Genomic DNA, 13,513 nt, shown 5'->3' with positions numbered 1-13,513 from the left:
AGTTTATAAGGCAGGAAAATGAAAATGACCCACTCCTTGGCTTAGCAGAATAGTCCTTGGCACTTTGCGGTATAAAATATTGCAGAACCGTCAGGCGCACTTTGCACTCGAATGGCCAGAAAGTGTTGTGGTTCACGGGGTCTTTGAATCTTTGAATAGACGAATGAACGTCTTTCGTGATTGGCCAAGATTGCCGAGATGGTCATGGTTATTGGTTAGCTTTTGGAAGTTTCAAGTTCTTGAGGTTCTCTCCTCTCCTGTGCCTGTGTGTTTGTTTTGTTCCATCTTTCGCGACTAGTTACGACTAGTTCTTGGATCTGAAATTAAATTTTGAGTCTATTTCCTCCAATTTTAGCAGCTCACACCGAAAGTGCTTGTTATCGTGAAGTTTCCGTCCTCTCTACAGTAAATCGCTAAGAAATTCAGTGAACGCGACGCGGGCCATTTCATGCTTGCTGAATGTGAGTGACCATTGCAAAGTGCAGGCAGAATACCTTGAACTTGAGTCAGTTTGCACCTGCGTTTTCCGGCAGAATTCCACGAGCCTTTCCAACCCAAATCCTCGCTCACCGGCTTACACGTGGTTTACCAAGGTAAGACGAAAAGTTTTTCTTCTCATTACCTTGGATGTCAAGTCACCATCCATGGTTTGTAGAGTTTGTTTTCGTATCGTGACGGAGATCGTGGTATGCCGTAAGTGTACACCTGTCGTGTTATCCGTCGCTGCATCCTAGTGTTTAAAAGGAAACACCGCTATGGTGCACGGTGAGAAGTATTTTACTTTCGAAGACACTTTATTTTCCAAAACTTATCACGGTCCACTCCAGCTATCCTCTAGGCGAATGACTTGTGTGAGTTCATATCGGGTAACCTATAAGGAATGTGTGTAGTTATGCCAAATTCTGACGGTCAGACTTTAAATCTTATGTAGTCAAGATTAAGTATAGTTTAGAGTTTCAGTTATCCGCAAACTTGACCGAACTACTCACATTCGTAACTATCTTGGCTTTTAAGCACACCTCTGCTACGAATCACTTTAAGACATTTAGTAAGTAAGTCAATCTGCTTCTTCTACATGAGCACTTTTCCTTGTGAACCATGGAATTTGGATTCAAGAATTCTCTGAGTAAGACAGTTAATACCAACTTCTGACTTCTATCAATTCTGCCTCATTGTGAGGAGACGCCCAATTTTCCCAGACAATTCATCATTACAGGGGGAAATTGGCAACGTCAGGAGGAGCACCGACTTTAGGAAAAATGCTGATGTCCGCTGGGAAATGCGCATGCGCGCCGCCGTCCGACCCGAGCGTAGGGAGCTGGGCGACTTGCTCCGACGCTGGAGGAAAGCCAGTCAGTCTTCGCTACACGGTCGTCTGGTGCTTGTGCTGAGGGCTCAAGCCTGCACTTGCGCGTCATCGACAAGTCGATAAGTCAGACGAATCATCGTCCATATTTTTTTGAGTCTTTTTTCCCCTTTTGCTATTCTTCCATGTCTTCCCATGTGTGCTCCCATATTTGTTCGCAACATTTTTCTGCACAAATGCGTATCCGTCTAACTAATGCACTCTCAGATTACGCAGATTACACTTTTGCCGTGTTTCCGAAACGTACAATTCGTGCGTGCGTGTCGCGTCCTCCTTAAAGGTGATTCGATGTACGCCATGTTTTGTGTCAAAACAACATGCGATATATCGCATCGATTGGTTCTATTTTTCAGTTACTCGTCATTTTTCTCGAATTTTTGAGATCTCAATTCTGTTGTCAGAAGACTAAAGACTTCACTTACCAATTTTGACAAACAAATTCAACGTAATATAGGCGTGGTTTTTTAGAGAGAAAATATAGCATTCGAGTGTAGTTTCGATATCAGTATCGAATGCGATATTCTTCCTCTGAAAAAACCACGCCTTTATTGCATTGAATTTCTTCGTCAAAAAGTAACTAATAATAAACTTCTCGAATAATAGTTAAGTACGTATTTTTGTCAACACCAAGATGATTATACAAAATCAATTTTAGAAAATTCAGAGCAGTTCGGTTCATTTCAAATAATGACATCGTATTCTACTAGTTATTGATGCATGAATAAAGGAAAAGTTTCGAATCGTCCAGCCTCAAGTTCAATGTTCGTTTGGTAGGGAAAATTTGCTAAGAATAAAAATACTTTAAGAATTAAACTTGGCTGGTGGCGACTGAGAAAAACTGCCCGTTGACGCGGGAAACTTGAAAAAGCGTGTTACAAACCACACGCAGATTTCAGATTTTTTGATGTGCCCAACGTGATTTTCGAGTTACTTTACTCTTACAAAGAGTATTCCGTCGGCTGTATCTCTTGCGTGCAAGCGACCCACTCTGAAATCAAGCGCGGAATTACTGGTACAGCGGCGTTGGTATGTGATGTGGTATCACGCCGCTTTGAAGGAAACTCCTCCTTTCGGACTCCGCGGAATAGGTACGTGATGTGGTATCACGCGGAAATGAGGGGAAATATTGGCGTTCCACTTGTGTTGTAAAAACACCGTGTTCATTCTGTTCAAATATTTTCCAGATGTGTTGAATGCGACGGATAGGAAGTACCGTATGCTAAAAGTAAAAAAAATAAACGTAATTTTTCCGCATATATTCTGCGTCACGGAAGCCCCGAAACCCGTTCCAATAGATTTAAAACTTCAACAAATTTCCGAGAGAGACCTCCTGGTAGTAAGGGGGCCCTCGCCCCCTCCCCGCTCCAAGCAAAATGACGCTGGTACGCATCTGAAATCTGGCATCAGTGTGTGGTGTGATCATGTGGCAGTAAAGGTGCGAATCCTCACAACCCTCCGTTCACCTCTATGGAAGGGGAGGCCTGAATCGAAATTTCGCCACTTTTGATCGTCTAACATGCTATTCACTACTGTATCACCCAAAAAAAATCTCATTTGATAGAGTACAAATCTAATAGGAGAAAGAATTACGTCCTTTTAATGGACGGAATTAACATCAAAATATTCCAGATTTCAGTCTATGTCCAACTTTTCCTAATGGCTCGTTTGAGTAAGCGAGTTCCTCCTAATCGCGTTGGTCGTAAGATTCCCGCAAATTCGGCCAGAGGAAACATAGCACCATTTCAAGGTTATCGCCCAGTGAGCAGGCGGGTGTGTCTATTGGTCCGGATTTTTTAAGGGCGTTCCGGAAGTACTGAAGAAGTGTGGAAATTCCTCAAGAATAGGTCCGGAACTTTTCCCTTCATGCCACGCGTGTTTTTTAATGAAGCTTGGAAAGTATGCAATACCCTGCGCGTTGATTCTTAGAGTAGTATCTGCCTGCAAGATTTTCGGACTGCGGAGTTCCTCAAGCCATCACTGACCAAAAACTCCGGCCGTGGAAGCCGTGCTTACGGGCTATGTAGACATACCGTTCGCATTCCGGGCTCAGAGACCGAAAGTTCCAGGGTTAGCACCTGGAGCTATTGAAGCTACGGCTCCAGCACCCGAAACTTTCGGTCTATAATAAGCCCAGAACGCGGACGGTATGTCCACATATCCCGCAAGTTTTTTCTAGTGTGCATTAACGAAGTTTTATGTGTCATTTTGGCGCAATTCGAGCGAGAATTTCGTCAAATGGAGGTGCCAACTGAAAAAATACTGAATACTTTTTCAGGAGGTACTGGATTTCTTGGGAATGCACTGGAAGTACAGTAACTGCTTTTGACGAGCCTGTTAACTTAAACACCCTGGAAGCGAGCAACTATTTAAACTCCGGAGTAGGTATGCGGCATCAGCCGAAATTGAAGGAGAATCTTAGGCTTTCTCCGAGTTTAGATTACCGACGTTTATGATTATCATGCTCACGTCGATGTAAAAATCGCATTTTTTTCGCAACAATGATGTAGAAATTGCGTGTACTTTTATGTGATTTAGGAATCGCAAGAAATTCGCGGGGGAAATTTTTTTGAATGAATTTATTGAGGATACTTTATAAAGTGGAGGGATGAGCCTAGAATGATTGCGATGATCGGCGGCTGAGTAATTGAAGTAAGGGTGCCTCTTAGCTTGTCCCTTTGACCTTGGTCGGAAGCCTGCTATAATCTCGATACATTTTTTTAATTATTTGATGACGAGATTGCATACCCGACCTAATGAAGGAACTTTTAGAGATTGTGGTGATATGCAGCTGATCTATATGTCAAATTGAAGTGTATCAAATTAAGTTTAACAAACAAGGTGGAAAAATGGTGCTGGGTCCACACCATTACGCGGGGAAATCAAAGCCAAGGAGTTCCAAAAATTATAATTAGAGTCAAAAGTAATTTTTTTTTAACTCTAATGAGTACCAGTAGGAAACTGAGTAAAATAAAATTATTTTCGAATCTAATCATAATTTTTGGAACTTCTTGGCTTTGATTTCCCCGCGAAATGGTGTGGACCCAGCAACATTTCTCCACCTTGTTACGTACAGTTCTGGCCACTGCTTAGTGTTCTACTCTCTCAAATTAAGTGCTGAGTGTATCATGCTAAGTTGAAAGGTAACACGCAAGTCCAATTTTCAGGCGTATGCTTTACTTTTTTAGAAGCTACAAAGATTTTGGTAACAACATTCGTAGATCCAGGAGCACGCAACTATGCGCAAATCGGCATAATCGTTCAGCACTAACGCTTTTTCGAACGTGTACATCGTCGCTCCTCTGACTTATCCCTCTCAATTTCCAAACGAGTCCTGTTTGACATATAAATCTTTCAGTCTAGGGCTCACGGCCAATTGGACGTATTTATGCTAAAAGGAACAATGTTGCACGTAAACCCTATGCACATGTATCCTTTTACCATAAATACGCCCAATTGAGATACGCCCTCGCGGCAAAGAAGCAACGATGCGTTTGGAGACTTAAACGCTGAGTAAGAAAAGTAGACAACTGCGAAAAAACATCGTTGGCAGTCTTTATAAGGCACAAATGGTTTATAGCACTTCACACCGTCAGCAGCGGTTGGCGTGAAACGCAAAGCGCCTACAAGACTGTAGGATTACTTTACGCATTGCGCTAAACCCAGTGCGGTCAGCGCGGCGCGGCGGCGGAAGTTAAAATCATTAAATCACATTTATGTTTGTTCTTTCATAATTTTTTCGTTCATTTCTTTAAATGGAAGGCTTGGTCCACACAGAGATAGGTATACAGAACTTAACTTTTACGCAAAGTTCTGTGAACTTTTGCTAGGAGTGTTGACAGGGTTTTCGCAAATAATGTGTCCAACAAGAATGAACGCGTCTAATGCACCCCTCTCCCTTCGACACGTTCACTTAATGGTTTTTATGGATGTTTCAAAACGAATGACAAGGGGGCGGCAAAATACAGGCGGCCCACGGGCGGCAAGTCGGTAAATCCGGCCCTGAGGTATGTGGTATCACGCAAAAATGAAGGCGAATCTTGGGTTTTCGTCCGTCTCCAATTACCGACGTTTACCTATCAATGCCACCAAATTCATGCAAAAAACCTGTAGCTCTATCTTGTGAAAAGTATTCACTTGCGTGGATTTTTGTATTCGCACCCATCTTTCATATTCTTTGTAAAGGCGTTAATATAGCCTAAGATGCTGAATGTCTATAACTAAATTAACGAACTAACTAAGTAACTAACTAACTAAAATCCACGAACTGCTCGTGAAAGTTTCGAAATTTCAAGATTCAAGGAAATTGGTCACCTGATAGTATCAACCCCGTTAGCTTTTCACTCGATTTTGCGTTTATGAAGCCACGGCGTAGAATACCCGTGCGATTTTTTCCGGTATTATTCACATCAGCGAATCAATGTCTCAAAGTAATCGATTCCAAAGTGTCATTCCCAGCATAAATTTCTCCTACCGAAGCATATCGCGCTCGCATGTGTTAGTTCTCACGTTGAAGAATTCGTCTCCGTTTTCTACTGTGAATCAAGTACAACATTACGTTTTTCGATATCGAGGTATCAAAATTTAAAAGTGGAGAAAGAAAATAAATAATTGGACCATAGCAATGACCGAAGTCTCATTAACCTGTATGCATCAATCAGCATTAGTAGGCCCATTGGTTAGCTTAAAAATTTCTGTTGAATGGTGCCACTTTCTAATGTGTCTTTCATCTGTCCATTCTTTTCTTTCCCCCGCTCTAGTGCCTCGATCTTAACATCGAAATATATGCATACCTTTTCCCCCTAGTGGCTCGATCTTAACATCGAAATGTACGCATACCTTGCAAACCGTGTAAACCACACTTCTGAGAAACCGATGAAACTAGGCGGTGATCCCAAAAATCTCGAAATGAAGTACACGATCAGTTGCCGTTTCAAACTGTCTTGAAGTTAGCAGCCCAAGGTTTTTCCAACAATTTCAAAGTTGGGCTAAAAAACTGCTAGTCTCTTAGTAGCAGTCCTCGCTATAGTGTCTCAGAAAACTATGCTAGTCAAAATTTTACCCAAAAATTTAAACTTTAGGTTTTGCAATTTAGTAGCCGACTTCCTCATAATATGAAGAAGGGGCGAGGCGTGAAAGATCGATCATCGATTTTTTTCCATTTGAAGTTGTGGTAAAGAATCGTTCATCAAAGTGTTGGTTGCGGACACCTTCTCTATCGATCCTTTTCCACAGGTTTCAATGGAATATCAATTTACATATTGCAAAGCATACGACTCCACTGGGCGAGGCGCAGGGCGATTTATCGCTTGTTATGTAAAGCTCATTTATTCTCAAAATCCTTAAAAACTCAAGGAAAAAGCCCAGACTTATCGAAATGCAAGGAAGCTTGTGGCACCATTACTACTGCACCTTGTGGTACTCGTACCACGATCTCGATTTTCTCGGCATCAAGGTTCCTCTTCCTGTCGCCGCGCCGTTCACTAAGCAGACCCCGCTTCGGTATGTTTATTTTTAACCTCTACTCATCCTTGCTAAGGAAAAACGCCGTATGAACATTCGAGAGTTGTAAAATTTCCTCCGATAAAATTTCTATTTTGGAGAAAAGTTAAGCGTATTTTTCCTTGAAATTTCTAGATGTGTTAGATTAAAGTGCGAATAATATTGTCCGAAAAATTTGAAGACAAATGAATCGAGACACGCGAAAAGGGCGGAAGTCCAAATTTTTCAATTTTTTTTTTTTTCGTTATTGCATTGTTGGACTCCTCTTCTGATGAATGTACATCGACTCTGCGAAGAACGGCGGAAGTCCATCATTTTATAACGCTGATTAATAGGGAAGGGAAATATTGGTGACATTCAAAAAGGGCGGAAGTCTTGGACTTTTTTTTTTTTTTTTTTTTTTTTTTTTTTTTTATTCGACCAATTTTCTCCCGGTTGCGAAAAGGGCGGAAGTCCAAATCAAAACTAAAAAAATCCCAAAAAAGGAGGTTCAAAATTTTTTTAGGAGATTCCACTCTTACTAGCTAGTACAATCGGGACAAGCCTTCCGCGAAAAGAGGACTTTTTTTTTTTTTTTTTTGTCGTTTTTTAATTTATTCGAATTGTTTGTCCTTCAGGAAGTTTTTTGCTTCTCCTAGTAAATTGACTTTTTGGACTTGCCCTTTTCGCATGTCTCGATTCGAATATTTTCAACTTCTCCAGTAAATTTGTACTTCATCGAAGGAAATTTGGCAACGCTTGAAGACTCATGCGGCGTTTTTTCTCAGCACGGCTGTACAGACCGTATTCGATAACGGATCGATGTATCGTTTGGTTCAAAACAATAGAACTTAACCTCAAACCAAACTGTAAGGATTTAAGTCGGAAAAGCTGAGAATGAGAAATTTCCCGACAATTTCACATTGCATTGGCATTTGGTACTCAAAAGAATAAAAAATCTGTTACAAAAGACCCGTTCTCTCAGATTTCTGAATTTACTTTAGAGGCTATGTTTATGTTTTGAACCAATCGATATCGATACAATCTCACCCGTTTGATGTATCGAATACGATCTATTATAGGGATTGAGGACCCCTGCGGACCGATTATTGAAACTGATAGATAAAGCGATAGACAAAGACGACAAAAGGGATTTGGAGGGATTCTATTGGTGGAAACGGGTTGTTGCAATGGACAAAGGAGGTAGGTAATCGACTAAGTAACGGCAACCCACGAGAAACCCGACAGTTAGTCTATCATTTTCCCCCTTAGTCGATGAGAACAACCCATTTCAACCAATAGAATTGCTTTATGCCCCCTATGTCATCTTTGTCTATAGCTTTGTCTATCGCTTTGTCTATCAGTTTCAATAATCGCCCGCTGCGAATGCACTTGCGTCCTTGGCATCGCGTCCCGTCGGCCGCACCGTCTCCCATCGTGCGAACCCGGGCCCAGTGCATTCTGCACTTATCCTGCTCCCCACCCCCACCCCCACCCCCCCCGACAGCGGGGGAGGGGCGATCTAGTCAGGGGGCGTGAGAAGGTAAACGGCGCGGGCTGCAAGCGAAGTGGGTGCCAAAGTGTCTCGTTTTAAACGGGTCAATTATCCAAGTATGCAGTGCCATGTGCGGATGTGGGGGCTTCAAGCAGCACATCGAAAACTGGTACCCCCTCCCACCCGGGGGTGCCAGGCTGTGCAGGATTTTCACTCCCCACTATATTACCTTAACTATAACTATATTACTTTATGTATATATTATTCTACCTCTCCTTCTCTATCGCTAATGATTAATATATATATTATTCTACCTCTCCTTCTCTATTGCTAATGATTAATATATATATTATTCTACCTCTCCTTCTCTATTACTAACATTAGTTGTTAGTTGTATTTTTTCGCGGATTTTCAGATTCCGCCGGATAGTCCGAGAGCCCGACGACATTCCGGGACAAACTCGGGACACACGGCTTGACTTCTTGAATCTGAACTGACGCGGAAAATGGTTGTCTGCCACGTGTTGGCACACCCCACGACGTGGCCAATGATAATTTTCAGTGTCGATTTGAGTGAAGCTATTGATTTAAGTGGTCAAAACTTGTGTCGCGAGTTTCCCGCAAAATGCCATCGGGCTCTGGTTGCAGAAGTTGGTCTCTCGATTTTTTTAAACATCTTAACCGGAAAAAGTTACACCGGAACAGAAGTTGCGGGCTATGCAGACGTACCGTCCGTCCTGGGCTCAGAGGCCGAAAGTTCCGTGTGCTGAAGCCGTCGCTTCGGTTGCTCCGGGTGTTACGCCCGGAACTTTCGGCCTCTGAGCACGGAACGCGGGCGGTGTTTCTATATACCCCGTAAGTACGGCTTCCACGGCCGGATTTTTTTTCAGTGTAATAAGTTGTCGACGTTTTGTTCGGTGGAATAGTGAGAGAATCGCTCCCCCTACTTGGACTACATTTTGCAATAAGGAACCACTATCTCTGGCTCTTCCATAAAACCACGTATCTGCATAGGAAAATCAATGGCATGTATGTTGTTTCTAAAATGAGCCGGAAATAGTGGTTCCTTATTGCAAAATGTAATCCACTTAAGGTCCATGCACTCTGAAAACTCGGGTTCTTCATTCCAAAATTAGAAAATTGCTTTCCCTGGGAGTTTTTGCAGGGTGGCCACGATCAGAGGAAAACTAGGAAAAGTAACGTGGAGATGGATTGGGGAGAAATGGCGGTTGTCCCAAACATCAGAGAAAAGCTCTGTTTACAGAATTTACCGAATTTTTGCGTGTCGCAATACACAATCTCAAACAGATCTGAGGATCCTAGGATTGCGGCGAACGTACGACAAATCCTCGGTCGTAAGGCAGTTTTCAAAAGTGATGACTTTTCGCTTTATGCTGTGCAAAAAAGGGTGACAAATCGCACATTTTACCGGGCATTTTGCTGTAATAGTCGCACGTTTAGCTATGTGGCATATCAGAAATCGTCTCCCGGACGACGGAACTTAATTCCCTTCTAAGATTGCTAAATTGATTCAGACAATGATTTTTTTTTATAAAAATGTACCGGTGCAATTTTTATCTAAAATTTTCCTGATTTTTATATGAAATCTGAGGAAATACCAGTGAAATATTCAGTTTGGAATGCCCAAGATTCTCCTAGTTAATGTGCAATTTGCGAGGGCAAATTTGGCAACATTGAATTGGAGTTAAGTTCTTTCGCGTGGGAAATGACGGAATGTGCTGTGCGGCAAAAACGCCGGATCGCGACAAACAGTCGGCGTTTTGGAACTTTCTGCACCTCGGGTCTCAATTTACTCCGTAGCTGGGTGCGAAAATCTTTCTCTCATTATTATTTTATCATCCGGTTTTACAGGAAAAAGTCAAGGAATGTTTTTTCCATTTGTCGGGGAAAGTCAGGGAAGAAGTTCCGGGTGCAGCTGAAGCGACGGCTCCAGCACCCGGAACTCTCGACCTCTGAGCCCGGAACATAGCCCTGTAATTTTGTTTCAGTGTTATGCCCAAGATTTACCTACATTTGCAATTTTCGAGGTTTACATTTACAATTTGGCTACGGTGAGATTAAAATTACCCCCCGCTTGACAGCGCCTTCACCCTCGTTAAGTAGTCTTTTAGAACCGTTTACACCTTTCGTCGTTTTTCTCACACGTTGCCCGGGAAAAAAAAGGGGGAGGAAAGCAAAACTGGTTCTCGGACGGATGCTGATCGGGTCGGGAATATTTGCATAGATGCGCCGCGCCGGTTTACGAAGAGGGGGAAGGGGTTCGCTTGATCGGTGGAATTCGTTCAGTTGCGCAGAATGCAACTCCAGTGGTTTTGAGTTTACCTTCTTTGACGCTTTGTGGCTAGATCAAGGTGTCTAGTTTCTGTAAAATCAGGGAAAATCAGGGAATCCATCAGGGAATGAGGGCTGGATCCTAGAGTCCCTTTATACCCAGAGTTACGACATCTCACTTGTGGTCGGGCTTGGTTGGGCTGAAAGTGGTCTAAAAAAAAAATCCAATTTTGATAGGTTCTCGCTCTTGCAGCCTCAAAAGAGTGCACCAAGATGGCGGTGCCTCGAATGTAAACAAAAATAATGAAAATATAACCAAATTGTGATTTATCAAGAGTGAATTGTTATTTTCATCGCCTCAAAATGAAATTTATCCACAAATCAATCTAATTTTATTTTTTCCGGTAAAAAATCAGGGACTATCAGGGAATAGGGTCAATGCAAATCAGGAAATAGGTTCTTCAGTCATGAGGGAATGGGCAAATCCAAAATTGCTAGACACCTTGGTTTAGGTGTCTTATATTTCGCTCTATTTATTACATTATATTCCTAAAACATAAAAAAAATTCTTACTTACATGTAATCGGTTCAAGCGTGTGAAAAATTAGGAATTTTTTCCTTTTTGCCAGGAAAATGTCGGGGAATTTTGAATTTTTCCCCGATTTTTTGGCAGTTTTTGTCTGGGAAAGCAGGGAAACTTCAGGGAATTTTTGTTTTGAAAATTGCTAGATACCCTGATTATTGTGATTATCAGTAGTTTCTACGCGTATCAATAAAAAATAAACTAATAAGTAATCAAGTAGGATTACGCAAGAGCTTTGTGGCTCATGTTAATAATCATATTACAATCTCACTCCTTTCCACTACTCGATCTAAAATATGACACGGACATTCTACTTTTTGTTTCAGGTTAGTACCCGTGGAGATTCCATCACATATTTATGTATATATTTATATAAATATTTCTCAGCATTGTGGCTCGTGGATTTGTCTCGAAGAAATCGGGGAATTAGAAACTGCGGTATCCCGGGGTGCGCTCACGAGGTATGTAACATGGTAACACATCGAAAAGCCCTTGAGTTTTCTCTATCAAATTCCTAAGTCCTGAAATATTTTGAGTTTCGGGAAACTGCTCAAATTTTCTTGAGATTCGTTGAATCGTATATTGTCAGAGAATAAGATGGGAATTACCGTTCGGCACCAGTTGCTCTTTGAGTAGGAACAACAAACTACTTGGGATGGATGGAATTAAATAACGAAATTTTGAGATGGAAATTTGGAATTGTATTGAGACCGAAAGAGAGAAAAAGTTACAGAATTACAAGATTTGAAATAGTCACTAAAAGATGTGCCAAAAGGGCGAAATGGGCACTACGTACTAGTACGGGTCGGGGATGGAGTAAGACCTAGATTTTGGGGCAGCGCAAGCTTTTATAGACTTGCTGACGTCACAGGTGGTGAGACAACAAGTCTACATGCCATTGGCTGGCTATAATGAGTGGAGCTATCAGTTGCAAGTTCAGTAATTAAAGTAATGGGTGATTGTAGGTGATGGCTGGGAGATAGACGTGAAAAAGACAGAAATGAACGAAATCCAGCCATCCCTAATGAGTAAACTGAAATGTAATGAAAAATCGAAAGTATGAAAGGAAAAATATGAGAAGGTGTTGACATCTCCCTGGTGAGAGAAAATTGCGACCTCGCAATTCAAAAATGAAAAAAAAAGTAAAGAAAAGCGGGCCTGAAGGGCGGAAATGGGGTGTCAACTAAAAAAAAAAAGAAGTTAAGTGACAAAAAAATTAATCAAAAAAGAACGAGAAGAGAGAGGAAGACTTGCATGATGTCAACACCTTCTCATATTTTTCCTTTCATATTTTCGATTTTTCATTACATTTCAGTTTACTCATTAGGGATGGCTGGATTTCGTTCATTTCTGTCTTTTTCACGTCTATCTCCCAGCCATCACCTACAATCACCCATTACTTTAATTACTGAACTTGCAACTGATAGCTCCACTCATTATCAGGGACCCGGAGCCAAACTGGAGCAGTAGCTCCGCTCCGAGCTCCAAGCTGTCTTGGCTGCAGCCGAGGCAGTGAGAGATCTGCGTTGCAGTGGAGCCGAGCTTGGTTCGGAGCCGAGCCTGGTTCGGAGCCGGCTCCGTAACATGCCCGGCTCCGGCTGGACTTCGTGCGGCAAGGCTCCAGAGCTCCGGGCCACACGGAGGTTCCGATTATGACCGATTTTTCTCAGCCAACTACTTGTCTATCTCTCTCGCACCTGTGTTAATCAGTGCGCTCGGTTTTTTTGTCACATATCCTTCTCCCACGCAAGGAGATGACGCGTTATCTCCTCTCAGTTCTAGGAAATTCATGCGGGCACCCGACCATCATTGAGAGAGGCTTCGTTTTTCCTCTACCTCTTGCATCTAGCCTTTTCAAGTACTTCACGTCACTAATATGAATTCCGTCCTTTCAGCAACCCAATATTTCAGGCGACTCAATGTGCAGTCATTCCAACATTGTGAATCTCACCATTATCGATCAAAAATATCTTTTCAAATTGGTAGACTCATCTAAAATCATGTGGAACTGTTATAATTATAAGGACTTTTTTTTAATGATAACAAATTTTAGAATTCACTCATAAATTATACTAGCCGTTCTGGACGCGCTTTGCGCGTCCGTCACGGCCAGCCAAGGGGCTGCGCCCCCTGGACCCCCGATCAATCGCTCCGTGAGCCATTTTTCTCAGTGATTGGACGTTTGATTACTAAGATGTATACATTTTGGAGACTTTGGAGGCAAAAATGATTTCGTCATAGAATCTTGTTGCCGGAGCGTGCCATCATTTGCTCATGAATAGGTAGATGTGTGGAGTTGA

General features: G+C 42.1%; 1 protein-coding gene across 4 annotated transcripts in view; it reads left to right on the top strand.

Moving 5' to 3' along the window:
- Positions 1 to 249: 249 nt before the first annotated feature.
- The window catches only part of LOC109030984 (interference hedgehog), a 145,457-nt gene continuing 132,193 nt past the window's right edge, over positions 250 to 13,513 (top strand). For all 4 annotated transcript variants that reach the window (XM_072297723.1, XM_072297722.1, XM_072297724.1 and 1 more), the window contains exon 1: positions 250 to 593. The gene's annotated coding sequence lies outside the window, so the exon portion shown is untranslated. The remainder of the gene's footprint in view (positions 594 to 13,513) is intronic.

This window comes from Bemisia tabaci, chromosome 3 (assembly GCF_918797505.1).
Source record: "Bemisia tabaci chromosome 3, PGI_BMITA_v3".
Classification (NCBI taxonomy): Eukaryota; Metazoa; Arthropoda; class Insecta; order Hemiptera; family Aleyrodidae; genus Bemisia; species Bemisia tabaci.
This window is presented reverse-complemented; position numbering and strand designations above follow the sequence as displayed.